This window comes from Rhinolophus sinicus, chromosome 16 (genome assembly GCF_057876585.1).
Source record: "Rhinolophus sinicus isolate RSI-liver-muscle chromosome 16, RSI-T2T, whole genome shotgun sequence".
NCBI classification, from domain to species: domain Eukaryota; kingdom Metazoa; phylum Chordata; class Mammalia; order Chiroptera; family Rhinolophidae; genus Rhinolophus; species Rhinolophus sinicus.
In genome coordinates, this window is record NC_142516.1 from 97,423,046 (window position 1) to 97,437,322 (window position 14,277).

Sequence of the window (14,277 nt, forward strand, 5' to 3'; positions counted from 1 at the left end):
AGTCAACAAATACATTTTTTAAAAAATGGTTTTGAAAATTAACATAAAACATGAGAATATTCCTAAATATTAACATTTTTTTCCAGAGACATTTATGCTTAGCCACAGTGAGATCAGCTCTAGTAAAGCTTGAAAATTTGTCATAAATGTAAGTTTATAAATGGAAACTAATCGTAAACTACCAAGGTAAAATATAGAAATATATTGATATATTTTAAAACTTTTAAAAGCAAAGTCAAAAGTGTTTTAAAAATTGAAATAAGATGTAGCTCACACAGAGCCACATTACTTTTTAACTTTTATGATCTTAGTCTATATATTTTGTAATAGTAGGGAACAAATTATAAAATTATATTTCTGAAGGTTAGCTGTGGAAATAAAATGATTATAAACATATTAGCATAAAGAAAATCCTAAACTTTTCAAGTACAGTAAAAGCTCTTTTTCCAGAATGTTGGATAAATTCTTATAAAATTGGAGTAATTAAGTTTGTCTTCACTAACTCGTCTCATCATTTGGAAATCTTCCACATCTCTCTATGTCCAAGTTTCTTATATAAGTTACTTAGAAGCTTCTATTGCAATATTCTGTCCTGGTGTATTTCCTTTAGAAGTATCAACTTCTGCAGAAGCAGTAAAGGTTGGAAATGTGAATTATTCATTTAACAAAAATTTTAGTCATTGATCATAAGTCTGTCCTTTGGGGTGGGGAGGCAATAAATGATCTAGAATAAACAGACTTATATATGACTCTAGTCCTGCCAAATACTACCTATATAAACTTGGACTTAATTTCCTCAAATCTTAATTTCTTCACCTGTAAAAAAATACTTTCAGGCATTTATTGAACATTTCTTTGTGCCTGGCATATTCAGCCAATGGAATGTGAGTACACAGAAACATGCTAAGTCTACGTAGAAGTTTTAAATGTGCTGCTTGGAAACTATATTTCTTTTACTCATGATGCTTGCAGCAACTCCTAGAAGAGAAAGAATGGAATATAACAATGGGAATAATAACGATATGGGAATGTAATGGTAGCTACTATTTTTTTTGACAGGCACTCTTATGTATTTTATATACCGGGGTGCCAAAAAAAATGTATACACATGACTTGTATTCATCTTTTGTTATTGGTATATATTGAGTACTACAATTTTAATAGTTTTTTCCTTTCTTAAAATGTGCATTTTTTGGCACCCTCTGTATATATATTTTTGAGAGAATCTTCTGATTTGTTCTTTTTCATAGAAATTTGTTAGCTTAAGATGTGTCTGGGAAAGGTTTGAGGACATATAAGAGTGTACACACTTCTGCCCTTTAGAAAAGGCCATGAGGAAGCTAACGGGGCCATGTCTTATTTCAAGTACACAGTGACTTTAAAAGGTGTGAAAGCTATTAGATTTGAGATAAAACAGCGACAAACTAGACCGTTGAACAGGCAGCCAGCGGAGCTGACAATACAATGAGTTGGCCATTGAGTTGCCCAATGAGTAAGTACCACACTCTTTTGATTACTGCTAAAGTCTATCTCTGCCAGCTGGTGTAGACAGTTTGACAGCAGCCTGGAGGAACAGCGCTGTGAGCTCATTTGTAAAATGAGGATGACACTGGCACCTATTTCAATAGGTTGCCGTGCATTGCATGAAAGTCCCATAAGCACCGCTGTAGTTGCTGCTGTTGTTATAACAGCAGTTTGGGGATAGTCCTCTTTTCCTTTGGGACGTTAGAAAAACTTATTCAGGAAAAACTATCATTCAATGACAGAATAGTAAACACAAGATCGCATGTGTGATACTTTCACATATAGTACCTCACTTTTTTCTTCTCATCAACTCTGTGAAGTGAGTTTGTTGGTCTAACCTTATAAAAGAATTCCCAAACAGAATGACTTGCTGAACTAGGATCACACAGCCAATGAAAGTGCTAAGATCTCTTGAATCTTCTAGTGATTTCTCTAGTCCACCGTATTTCTCTTTGTATCCTGGCCCAGCCCTACCACCACGGCCTTCCCCTAAATCCCAGTGATGCTCTAGTCTATCATAGGCCATTGTTCAGCTGGTTAAGAAGCTTGGGATCCTTTTAGTCTTAAAGATGATAAATAGGTGTGGATATTAGGAAATGGGACTAAATGTGCAGGAAGGAATCACCATTACAACCTGGCAGCAATCTAGAGCTCCCAGGATACAGGGATGACCATTTATATATAGTACTTATTGAATACATGTTTTTGACAATGTTATAAATAATATCCTTTTATAACATTATATTTTTTTGTTGTTACTGGAATGTAGAAATTGATTTTTCTGAATTGATGTTGTATCATAAGTATTTGCAAGGCCTTTATTAATTTATATATTGGGGAAGTTGTCTTTGTACTCTTACATCTGAGACTAATGATAGTTTGGTTTCCTTTCCATTCCTTCTACTTTTCTTTAATTTCTTTATTACTAGGCTAGGACCTCTAGTCAGTGTTGATTAGAGGTAGTAAGAGAAGACATCCTGATCTTATTTATGATTTTAAGAATACTTCCAATGTTTTTCCATTTAAGTGTGATTGTATGGGATATATATATATATGTGTATATATACATATATATGTATATATATACATATATATGTATATGTATATATATATATGTATATATATATACACACACACACACATATATATATATATATATATATATATATATATATATATATATATATATATACAAGGCTGTTCCATTCTTTTGATCAAAAATTTTAATATGAAAGAAAGTTGAATTTTACTGAAAGCATTTTTCTCCATCTATAGATGATCAAATTTTCTTCTTTAATCTCTTAATTTATAAATGACACTAATTAATCTTATAATGATAAACCAACCATACATTCCTGTATGATATTATCCAAGTACGCTCTAGTCTTTGAGATTTAACATAACGAATGTTGGAATTTTTCAAATACCCCCGAGATAACTACACTTATCAATGAACTACAGTAATATACTCATATTTATAACTATTAAAACATCCTTATATTCATGAGATCAACTATGCTTGGTTGTGAGAAGCATTTCCTTTTAATCTTATTGAATTTAGTCAGGCGGTATTTTTTTGTATTTTTGCACCCATATTCATTTTTGTCCTCTATCAAGTTTTTGTATCAAGAAGACAATAGTTTCATGAGATAAATATGGAAGCTATGCATCTTTGTAAAAGAGATACAGAAAATGTATATTGCATGGGATTATTCATTCCTTGAATAGTTCAAAGAATTCACAGGCAAAACAGTAGTTTTTTGATAACTTGTTTAATTTGTCCCATTAGTTTGTGTTCTATTCTGCTTTGTAAGTCCTAAGTGAATTTTGACAATACATATTTTAATATAACATTGTCTATTACATTAAGTCTTGCAAAATTTATTAGCAGACTTATGTAGACTCTTGTGCTTTAAAAATCATATTAGAGCTGATATTATATGTTATATTATAGCTTTCTTGTTCCTAATTTTATTTATGTTGTTTAGTGGAAAGAGCCTAGGCTTTAGGTTAGACAGAGTGATCACTAAGGTAGATAAGTCATCTTGCTTGTTAAAGCTCAGCTTAATCACCGCTGCTTCTGGGAAACCTTGCAGCACTCCTGGCAAATATTTCTGTGGATTCCTGTACTTCCTCTATCAAATAATTTGGCTCACATTATTATTGTAATGTGTTTAATGAGTAACTTCTATGATAAATCGTAAGCTCTATGAGAGTAAAAAGGAAGTCTAATTTACCACCAAGCACAATGTCTGAAACAGCGAGCTCTCAATAAATCTTTATTGAATGAGTAATTACACTTGTGTGCATGTATGTCTCTGCCTGTCTCTTCCATAAGACCACATGGTCTTATATGACTTTTACAGCTATCATATCAAAGAGCAGAAGAGTGATTAAAAATGCCAGCTCTGGAGCTAGAGTGCAGGGTTCAAAACCAGGCTCTGCCACTCACTTGCTGTGTGACTATGAACAAATTACTTTCCTTCTCTGTACATCAATTGCCTCATCTGTAAAACCAGAAATAACAATGCTTTGTATTCAACTGGATTGTAGGAGTTTATATGTGTAAAGCACTTGAAAAAAGTATCTGGCACACAGTACGTGATGAACTAATGATAGGTATTATTATGTTAGTACATGACAACTAAACGAGTGAATAAAACAACAATGAACCTGTAAAAATAGAGAAAATAAAGACAATACTTGCTATGCCCCTAGGCTGTTCTGATCAAGTGATGAGAGTTTTAAATAAAGACAACCACTTGAAGTGTTTTATTAAAATCATTAAAAATGGGAAGTCCCAGTGGCTACAAGGAACTATTTTTTTCTTTGGAAAAAGTGAGAAGGCCAGAAAAATATGTAATTAGGTTTTGTCCCTTATTGGAATTTTTATTTTATATTTTAGCCTCTACTACAATACTAGATTATTTTAAATAGTTTTAATAGCTTAATATTTTTGTAACTACAAAATAACTGAATGAGAAGTTTTCTTCAGACTTGATAGCTCCTTGGGAAATAATCTCTAATTTTCTAAATATGGTTGTTTGTTTTTTTTTTTTTTTTTCCCCTAGGTCTTCATGCATTACCTACTTTCTGTTGTTCATGTATTATTCAAACAATGTTTCTTCATTTGTTTTGCTCGTGGACAAGAAAATTTTAAAATGCTGTCCTTGTAGTCACTTCTAAAGGTTGTAAGGTATAGGTATTAGTCCTAGAATATTAAACTTCACTGATGCAATAACCATTGAATATTTTCTCCTACATACAACTGAGCCATGACATAGGATTGCAAGAAGCCAATAATGAAATTCTCTTCCTAATCTTTGTCCAAATTTCATATAAAAAGACTTGAAAAAAATTCCTAAGATGTTTACATTTATACAAATACAGCAAAGAATGAGGTGATTTAGTGTTGTTGCTGTCCAAGACTAGAGAGATAAAAGACAAATTATTTTACTCATTCTGCAATTTTCAGAATAAAGAAAAAAAAAGGAAAATGAAAATACAAAAAGATAATCATTTTATTTAACAATTCGAGGACGTTTCTAAAGTGCAATATACAATACTCTAATTTTATATAATATTTAAAAGTATAGCATGCCACTGTTTAATTTTCTCTTTTGCAAAGAAGAATCTCAGTAATTCACTGATTTAGAAATGGAAGACCATCATGTCTGATTTTTTCAAGAAAAGCTCAACATGTATAAAGAAAAATCCGTATTTTAAAACATTTAAAATACTGGCTATTAATATCCAGTTCAAACAATAGGTATAAACAATATAACATACCAAATACAAATGAAGTGAGCCAAGGTTAAAGCTATGCATAGACTGAAAGTCACCCTCGCCATTTATTTTTCAATTGGTAGACCTGTTTTTTATCTCAAAAAAGAAGCCCATTTAATTAACCTCCAGGGAACATTAAAAACACAAAGAAGAAATTCAAGTACATGTGAAAGTTTTCCTGAGTTGAGCTAAAATAATTTGTTCTTCCCATAACTGAGACTAATTTTATCCTGCTAAGTGACTAAGACATACTTGATTCTAGATCTACCTGAGAAATGAGAGGTCTTCCATCATTTCATGTTCCTACTGCTGACACAAAATTCCTCTTCTCTATCACAATAATTCTAACTACCATTTATTTTGTGCTTATACTCGTATTTAGTGTAGTGAAAGCAGGCTGCTACCTAAATTCAGGTCACAATTCCTCTGCTTACTGTTCTGTGACCTGAGCAATGTATTTAAATTTTCAATGTCTCTGCTGTCTCATTGGATTTAAAATGGTAGATATTAATAGGACCTACTCATGTGGTTTTATTTATTACTTCCCACTTTATTTTTTGGCCCATATTTTACCCAAGATATTGTCAGCATTTCAGAATGCCAGAGTTCTGTGTAATATTCTCTGTAAGAATTATGACTATACCCTTTCTAATGGGTCAAGTACTGCAAAAGTCACCAGTGACTCAACATGAACAGATTATGAAGAAAGGTAGTGCCATGCTGACTGAAGAACCCAAATGTCTCTTTCAAATCCCATAATGTGATCCACTGAAGACGGATACAGAAGTGATGGAATAAAACATGAGATGTGCAAACACAGAAGACTCACGATGACATAGTTGTACATAGTGACATATAAGACAAGCTTTTGCAGTCTCATGGCTTTATTTTTCTCTTGTACATAGTTGATTTAGGTATCTGCATCTTAATGGCTTCCTTAGGCAAAATATCTTAGGAGCCACTCAATTCCTGTCTCGTCTCATTCATTCATTCTTTCATTCATTCACCAAGCACTGTCCAATCACAGAGAAAACAAAAATAAACATTCCCTTGAAAAGTTCTAATCGAAGGAGAAAGGATCACATAGACAAAATATTACAAGGATTTAAGCCAAAGTACGTATGCACAAAATGATATGAGAACACAGACAAAAGAGCAAATAATTCTGCCTGGGGAAAAGGAAGAATGTATAGAGGAAATAACCTTTAAACTGAGTTTTGAAGGAAGAATAGTAGTATTTCAGGGGAAGGGAACCCCAAAGGCATGAAAGCACAAAAAGAATACAGCATGTTCAAAGAATAGCGAGACTTTTTATCTGACCCCATCTGAAGGTGTCTAGAGGATAACAGCAGCAGATGATGTATAAAGGTAAAGGGGGCTGCCAGATAAGAAGCCACATATTAAGGAGTTTGACTTTTCTCTGTAGGTAATGAGAACCCTGTGGATTTTCTTTTTTCATTTTTTTTTTTGGTATTGTATTTTACAACTGAAAACATTTAAAAAAATATGGGAAGACGACATAAATATCAAAATTTCAAACATGCATAATAGTCATCAGTATCCCAACATTTCTTGTTTGAGCTCACTCAACTCCCGCTTGCCTTTGGCCCCTCCCTTTTTTATTAAAGCTTTTTCAATACAATATTCTAAAAAAGAGATATAGAAAAGCACACAAAACAGATGCATGGCTTAATGTATTACCCAAAGGTGAAAAATCTTTTAATTGCCATTGGGTCAAGAAGTAGTTTGCCAGAACTTTCCCAGCACCCACCCTCCTCCTCCCACCAAAAACCCTCCACGTACTCTATACCAGGGGTGTCAAAACTGCAGCCCGTGGGCCAACTGCAGCCCATGTTAATTGGCCTGCAGCAAATTCCAAAAATATATTTAGTTTACTTAAATAAACCAGGTGAGGCAATATGTACTTCACTTCGAGTGAGTGGCCCAGCTGTTTGTGTATTTTACTGCATATGGCCCTTGGTAAAAAACGTTGAAAAAAGTTTGGACACCCCTGCTCTATACCAATTGCAGTCTCATTCTTCCTCCAATAAGGAAGCATTATCCCGACTTTTATCAGGACAAAAGAGCATTATCTTGCCACTTTATATGTATCTTTTAATATGCCTTTTAAGTCTCTTTTAATCTATAACATTTTTTTTTTGGCTGTAATTTATGTTGAAAAAACCAAGTTTTCTACTCTGCAGAGTTTCTCACTGAATTTTGCAAATTCAATATTTGAGTCTTTCACTTCATTTATTAGTTTTCAAGATGAAATAGTTGTCTACATCCTCCAAAAAGGATAGTTAGGTTTTTAAAAATTATCAGTATGAATTCATGGATTTAAACATATTTGATGAGGTTCAATCTGCTGCAATTGTTCTTTTCATGATTGAAGTTCAAACTGTCCTATATTTGACCAGTGAGAGCCTTTTCAAGGTAGCTCCTGAGACCCTACCATATTTCCCTGAAAATAAGACAGGGTCTTATATTGATTTTTGTTACAAAAGACACATTAGGGCTTATTTTCAGGGGATGTCTTATTTTTGCATGTCCAACAATCTACATTTATTCATGTACAACAATCTACATTTATTCATTTATTCATATACAAAAATCTACATTTAGTCAAAGACAGTCATGTTATCTTTTTCTGGAACATCATCATAACTCTCCAAACCCCGAATTCCAGCTTGAATTTCTTGCAACTCCATTTTCTGTAGAACCGTTGGCCTCAATCTCTCATGTCCAGCAACAGAGTTCTCCTTAAATGAGCACTTCTTGTCCATGTAGCTGCTCATAGTGCACTGGCAACACAGCTGTCAGTGATTGTATCCCATGAATTCTTCACCCAAGTCACGACCGCTTACAGGCTAGGCTTCACAAAGTTTCCATGCTGATTTCTCTCCATTCTATTTTCAATGGAGTCATTGATTTCCATACACAAATCGTCCTTGACTGGCTTGTTTATTGCAATATCAAGAGTCTGGAGATAGGCAGTCGTTCCTGCAGGAATCATTATTTCATCTATTCTTCTCTCTGCAAGGAAGTTCTTCATGTCTTTAGCGCGGTGAGTGCTGGCTGAATCCTAGACTAGCAGACCTCTTTGGACACCTTGCAAAATAAGTGGCAGCATTAAATCAACCCACTTCCTTATAACTGCTTGTGTGCACCAGGCTTTTTTGGTTTCAAGAATATAAATGCCTGAAACACGTTCAACTTTATCTTTCTTGCCCTTAGTGATGATTAGAGGTGGGGCTTTCTTTCCATCCAGACGAATTGCCAAAATACAGGTAACACATGCACTTTCGTAACCAGTGGAGGGAATGTAGATTGACGAGGCACCCCTCTAATCAATTGTCGATTGAGATCCTTGGCCCATAAACACTGCAGTTTCATCCATAGCAGTCATGTTGGAGAGTTGGTATTTAGAACAGTTGATGCCATCAACAATGGACTTGAATGAAAGTGCACATTTAATAACATCAGTAGGTTCCAGCTTGAACAGTGTTGTCGATCTTAGAGACAGTTCATGGCGCTGAAGGAAGCCATCCAGCCAGTGTTATGATGCTTTGAATTCTTCTGGGGATATTTCTAACCGTGGTGCCATTGCAAGGCCAAATGCTTGAGTATCAGCCCTGCGCACAACCAAAGCCTTTGCTCTCCTGTTAGCAATCCATTCACAGATGATGTCTTCCAGCTCAGGAAATAATGGTTGCTGACCTGATCCACACTTGTGCTTCTTAGCATTTCCCTCGTTCACCTGTTGACCAAGGTTATCATACTCTGCTTGCCATTTTCGGACCATTCGGAGATCCAACTTCTTCTCTTTTCAGAAAGCCATAAGATTCTTGCCCTGGGAGTCCTCCACGATTCCTTTCTTGTACTCGATGGAATAGCTCTTTCTTTTTGCACTCATCTTGTCTTGGGGTCAAAATGTTAGTCCTTTTAAATCTACCATTAAATCAAGTGTTAACTGAAGACTTAAGAGACAGGAGTGGCAACAAAAATTATGACAGTTAAGAATGATGGTCCGTCCACAGAAAAACGATGAAAAATTGCAGGCAACAAAATTCAGAAAACATTTCTTTATTTCACATGAGTGCATTAAATATGTCTGTTACAACACAGAATGCATTGAATCATGAAGATTCATATTAGACACAAACACGTCCGTTCGTTATCAAGTGTGCACATATTCGTGTGTTGTGTCTGCACCCCAATTGGTCATTCGGCAGTAAGTCTCAAGTGCATCTGTTTACATAGGCATTTACCTCTCGTCTGAAGGCGCATGCTTGGGTATTTACAAATACTTAATTATAATTTATATTATCATTTAAGTATTAATGTCAATATTATTTATATTTAATTATATATCATTTTATAATTCAATATGTCCATCGTGTGTTGCAACGGATGTACTACTGTGTTTCCCAAAAAATAAAACGTAGCTGGACACTCAGCTCTAATGTGTCTTTTGGAGGAAACATTAATATAAGACCCAGTCTTATATAAGACCGGGTCATATTATAGTATTATATTATATTATTATATTATATTATATTATATTATATTATATTATATTATATTATATTATAGTAAAATAAGACCAGGTCTTATGTTGATTTTTGCTCCAAAAGATGCATTAGAGTTGATTATCCTGCTAGGTCTTATTTTCGGGGAAACACGGTAAATGTGCCCGTCTGGCTGATGATCTTAACTGGGGCTTATTTTTGGTTAGGGCTTATATTACGAGCATCCTGAAAAATGATGCTAGGGCTTATTTTCCAGTTAGGTATTTTCAGGGAAATATGTTAGTACTGGTTGATAGTTCCCTTGCCATGATATGACAACGCTTGAGGCTCATTTTGTGTTTTTCTTCCCCTAAACTTAGAATTAGAAATTTTTTTAAGAAAAATAAATTGGTTTCTTTTAAAGAGGAATCGTATTTCAAGAATGCAATCTGCACAATAGTGATACTGGGTTGGTCATTGGTTTCTAGTTATTTTCAAGGAAAGGAGGAAGGTCGGGGGGAGAGACTTCATTGAGTCATAGTGATAATTCCAATTCAAATTTAAGATTACAGAACTTTTAACCTCTAAGCTATTACATCTGTATCTCCATTCTACTCTGAGAATATTAGTTCTCAAGTATATAGGCTATGATAGAAATAGATCATTCTAAAATTACTCTTTAGTTTTTATCTTGTATTACACGATAGTCTCAAAATAACAATGCTAACACCACTGTCATGAGTACTGAAAACACTGAAAAATTTATTTCTCATGTTATCCCCAATTCTCCCTCTCTTCCCACTTTTTTTTAGCCATTAATATACTATACTCTTAGCCTTCATTTAGTCTCAGTTCTTCTAAGAACTATATATTTAATGCTTAACACCAGTATTTATGTTGATGTCTTTCTGATCTTTTGGTTACCTGAAGTTCTTTCTCTAGTAAATTCTACAGAAAGGGCTAATGAGTCCTTGTGCCCTTTTTACTTGAAAGTCAGTTTTGCAAGATATAAAATACGTGGCTCAATTTTCTATTCTTGAGAATCTTAAGAAATAAGGGAATCTTATTTTGATTACAGTGTTGCTCTTGAAAAGTCTAATTATTTCATTTAAATGTCTTATAAATCATGTGCTCTTTCTTTCCCTCCTAGATATTCAAAGAATACTTTTCTTTAAAAGCCAGTAATTGTACACTAGAATATCTTGGGATTAGTCATTCTGCGTTGATATTCTTAGGTATATGGTGAGCTCTTTCAATACAACTTCAAATCCTTTTTATTTCAGAAGTTTTCTTGGATTATAGTTTTTAGCATTTTTTTTCCAGTCCCTTGACTTAAGTTTTCTTCTTTTATGGCTTATGCTATTAGTGCCTTTTCAGAAATTTTTCTATCCTGAAGTCATAAAAACGTTCTAGAAGTTTTAAAGCTTTGACTTTTACTCGTAAGCTCTTAATATTCCTGTAATTGAGGTGTTTTGTTTTTGTATAGTGTGATGTATATAAAATTCTGTTCATGAAAACATAGAGAAATTTGTCATTTGAGTTATTAAAAGTTGAACTTCCAAGGAACTGTTTATTTGTATTTCATGGAATTATGAATTAGTCTGGGTTGGTCATTCATATCTGGTTTCTGATTCAGACATAAGGAATGTAAAAGTGTAGCAGTGGCCATGTTGGCTTAAAGCAGCACAGCAGAGAGAAAGAGCCCTGTTAGGAGCTAACTCTTCTACACACAGTCAGTCCAAGGAAGGACAAATGGTTCTTGTGAAACAGATGTGCAACATCCAGAGGAAGAGATCAGCCAAGAAATCTCTTAAAAGGGGACTACTTTGCCCAAGAGATACACTTAAAACAGAGAGCCACTTTAATGGGTAATGTGACCCCAACAAAAGGAATCTTGGTGGGGTGAACTCCAGATGCTCATGGCTAAGTGTTGGTTGAAGTCCTAAGTGGCCACTCAGGAAAAAGGCCAATCTTTGAATATTATAGCTGGAGATTCCAGGCAGAGAAATCTAAGGAGGCTGCTTTAAATCAGTTGAAGTCCCAAGAATGCCAATTCCAGATCACTACAGTAGTAACCATAAAAACCTGGGTCTTTTTCTCCAGTCCTTACAATGTTTGTCCAGCCCTGGAGGATTAGACACTGCAGTTATCCAACTGGGCAAGGAGTATTAGGGTCTGATAGGAAAACAAGGGAGAAACCAAACATCGCAGGCCTCTCAGCTTGAAACAGGTCTCAGCAGTGGGAAAGATCAGCTTTAAATTAGGTAAAACTGTATGGAGTTCCAATACAGTTTTGAGATTCTGAATATGTAAATGAGACACTTCTTGTGCCCAAATGTTACCAGAGGATGATTTTGTTTTTTAAGAATGATTGGAAAAGCTATGAGACCCTCCTGAGAAATCATTTAAAAGATAAAGAAGAAACAGTCATTGAGTAGACTTGAAAGGAAGCAGTTAAGAAAAAAAAAATGTAGCTTTCTATTCAGTCTATAAAGTTGTTCCCATTCAGAAAATGATTACATTTGGTAAAATAAACAAATGAATTCATGCTGCTATAAGTTGAAAAGGCTAGTGAGTACATGGTTAGATCACAGGTGAACTTAACCCATGGACTTTGATTACAATTTCATGGTATTTAATGTCAATTAACCTTCAAACTCTTGAGCAAACCTGACCTCTTCCATGGAGAAGCCAACCTGATCCTGACTGTACTACTTGAGACAGTGTACAGAAAGCTCTAGGCATATATTGAGCCCTTAACAAATGGTAGGTCTAATTCGCATGCCCTTCATTGCTATTACAGCCTGAGAAATACTCTTGATCATACCGTGTTTCCCCAAAAATAAGACCTCGCCGGACCATCAACTCTAATGCATCTTTTGGAGCAAAAATTAATATAAGATCTGTCTTATTTTACTATAAGACCAGGTCTTATATAATAACATAATATAATGTAATGTAATATAATAAATATAATATTGGGTCTTATATTAATTTTTGCTGCAAAAGATGCATTAGAGCTGATTGAAAATAAGACCTAGCTAGGTCTTATTAAAACAAGACTGGCTAGGTCTTGTTTTCAGGGAAACAGGGGTAAGTTATTTGCCATTAGGTGAGTGTCTTTTTCTCCGATTACTATGAAAGTTCATCAGAATACTGGTCGGAACTTTATGCTTAGACATTTTTAATAACTGATGACCAATCTATAAGTAGAGATAAGCAGAGTTAGGACATCACAATAGAAATGCTTTGGGGTAGGCAAGGGAAGCCAATCAGCAACCCTGAAATTGCACCTTTTGTTAGCCCAGTCAACTTTCCACTTCCTAGTCTCAGATTTCTCACTATCGATTGAATGTCTCTTAGTTTTATGCCCTGGAGTCTCCTACCATAAAACATTAGACCTTTAAAAATGTTATTTTGGGGTATCAGACTTTTGGAAGATCTTCTTTGGAAAGGCACTCAAGCTTAATGGCAGCCAAACAACTTAACTGGGTGATGCACTGCTGTGTGTAAAGTTGCCACTAAGTAGTATAAGAGTATCATACACAAAACAAGGAAAATAGTGGGTAAAGAAGTAAGACAGAAGAGACGAGTATAAATGTTAACACCACAGGTAGACTTTCAAATTCAACATTTTTTGAAAAGGTCTCTTGCTTTTCAATTATTTAATTTAGTCAAGCAATTCTTATTTTAAAGATGTTTCAAACTAGATAGCTTGTTATTTTTCATGCATTTTTAGGCCTATCTTTTGTGATTATGTACAATGTGAGGTAGGAGGAAAATAACATTTTTTAAATTTCCTTTATATACACACGTATAATCCACTTTTGAAACACTACTAAAAATGGTTGTAGAACATTTCAATGGTCTTTGGATATACTTACTACCTCCTTGATCTACTCACTAAATGCCTATTATAATTACCAAGTACTATTATAATGACAGTAGGGATTGTGTCTGTTTTAACATTATTTTACAAAGACCATATTCTTTCATTATTCTATAAATTATGATCCCCTACCATGCAACCTATTCATCACAAAGGAAACATTAACCCCAAAGAGGGAGCAGTAGGGGAAACTAAAATGAACTGTTTTTTCGATTAAAGAAGACATTATTCTTTTCTAATCTAATTTACTTTTCCAAATTCCAGACAAAATACAAGGAAAAGCAAAAGTGGGTTTTCATTATTAAATCTACATATGACTAGCCAAAAATAAAAACAGAAGTAAAAAAGCACTAATTGAAAATTTTAGCCCCAAGTCCTCATTTGAATGATAATATTGATTGAATGATAATATTGATGATTTAATAGTGTAGGATGAGTAAATATTTAATCATGATGATGATTAAAATGCTGATGATTTTAAGCAATTTAGAAGAGTTACATGCACTTACTTCAAATTAATACACTTAAGTAAAAGACAATTTGTATTTTAAGTTTTATCACTGAAAA

General features: G+C 34.1%; 1 protein-coding gene across 2 annotated transcripts in view; it reads right to left on the reverse strand.

The window, feature by feature from the left end:
- The window catches only part of STARD13 (StAR related lipid transfer domain containing 13), a 494,577-nt gene that overhangs the window by 353,870 nt on the left and 126,430 nt on the right, over positions 1-14,277 (reverse strand). The gene's annotated exons all lie outside the window — the stretch shown is intronic.